The sequence below is a fragment of the Dendrobates tinctorius genome, unplaced genomic scaffold (genome assembly GCF_039654945.1).
Source record: "Dendrobates tinctorius isolate UK_male_01 unplaced genomic scaffold, ASM3965494v1 ptg000178l, whole genome shotgun sequence".
NCBI classification, from domain to species: Eukaryota; Metazoa; Chordata; class Amphibia; order Anura; family Dendrobatidae; genus Dendrobates; species Dendrobates tinctorius.
In genome coordinates, this window is record NW_027361845.1 from 1,500,097 (window position 1) to 1,502,005 (window position 1,909).

The following is a 1,909-nucleotide window of genomic DNA, read 5'->3' on the forward strand; positions in this document are numbered from 1 at the left end:
TCATTATGGTGCTGGTCTGGATGGATGAGGTAACGTTTATGTGTGGGACAGTGGGCTAAGGGAGGGGTTTAACAAGGTGGATGTAGCAGAGCTGTTTGTGTACTTGTGTGGGGTCAGGAGGGGTTTACAAGGTGGATGTAGCAGAGCCGCGTGTGTACTTGTGTGGGGTCAGGAGGGATTTTACAAGGTGGATGTAGCAGTGCCGTGTGTGTACTTGTGTGGGGTCAGGAGGGGTTTACAAGGTGGATGTAGCAGTGCCGTGTGTGTACTTGTGTGGGGTCAGGAGGGGTTTACAAGGTGGATGTAGCAGAGCCGTGTGTGTACTTGTGTGGGGTCAGGAGGGGTTTACAAGGTGGATGTAGCAGAGCCGTGTGTGTACTTGTGTGGGGTCAGGAGGGGTTTACAAGGTGGATGTAGCAGAGCCGTGTGTGTACTTGTGTGGAGTCAGGAGGTGTTTTACAAGGTGGATGTAGCAGAGCCATGTGTGTACTTGTGTGGGGTCAGGAGGTGTTTTACAAGGTGGATGTAGCAGTGCCGTGTGTGTACTTGTGTGGGGTCAGGAGGGGTTTTACAAGGTGGATGTAGCAGTGCCGTGTGTGTACTTGTGTGGGGTCAGGAGGGGTTTTACATGGTGGATGTAGCAGAGCCATGTGTGTACTTGTGTGGGGTCAGGAAGGGTTTACAAGGTGGATGTAGCAGAGCCGTGTGTGTACTTGTGTGGGGTCAGGAGGGGTTTACAAGGTGGATGTAGCAGAGCCGTGTGTGTACTTGTGTGGGGTCAGGGAGGGGTTTTACAAGGTGGATGTAGCAGTGCCGTGTGTGTACTTGTGTGGGGTCAGGAGGGGTTTTACATGGTGGATGTAGCAGAGCCGTGTGTGTACTTGTGTGGGGTCAGGAGGGGTTTTACATGGTGGATGTAGCAGTGCCATGTGTTTACTTGTGTGGGGTCAGGAGGGGTTTACAAGGTGATGTAGCAGAGCTGTTTGTGTACTTTGTGTGGGGTCAGGAGGTGTTTTACAAGGTGGATGTAGCAGAGCCGTGTGTGTAATTTGTGTGGGGTCAGGAGGTGTTTTACAAGGTGGATGTAGCAGAGCCATGTGTGTACTTGTGTGGGGTCAGGAAGGGTTTACAAGGTGATGTAGCAGAGCCGTGTGTGTACTAGTGTGGGGTCAGGAGGGGTTTTACATGGTGGATGGTGTAGTGCCGTGTGTGTACTTGTGTGTGGTCAGGAGGGGTTTACAAGGTGGATGTAGCAGTGCCGTTTGTGTACTTGTGTGGGGTCAGGAGCGGTTTACAAGGTGATGTAGCAGAGCTGTTTGTGTACTTTGTGTGGGGTCAGGAGGGGTTTACAAGGTGATGTAGCAGAGTCATGTGTGTACTTGTGTGGGGTCAGGAGGGGTTTACAAGGTGGATGAAGTAGAGCCATGTGTGTACTTTGTGTGGGGTCAGGAGGTGTTTTACAAGGTGGATGTAGCAGTGCCGTGTGTGTACTTGTGTGGGGTCAGGGAGGGGTTTTACAAGGTGGATGTAGCAGTGCCGTGTGTGTACTTGTGTGGGGTCAGGAGGGGTTTTACATGGTGGATGTAGCAGAGCCGTGTGTGTACTTGTGTGGGGTCAGGAGGGGTTTACAAGGTGGATGTAGCAGAGCCGTGTGTGTACTTGTGTGGGGTCAGGAGGGGTTTTACATGGTGGATGTAGCAGTGCCGTGTGTGTACTTGTGTGGGGTCAGGAGGGGTTTACAAGGTGATGTAGCAGAGCTGTTTGTGTACTTTGTGTGGGGTCAGGAGGTGTTTTACAAGGTGGATGTAGCAGAGCCGTGTGTGTAATTTGTGTGGGGTCAGGAGGTGTTTTACAAGGTGGATGTAGCAGAGCCATGTGTGTACTTGTGTGGGGTCAGGAGGGGTTTACA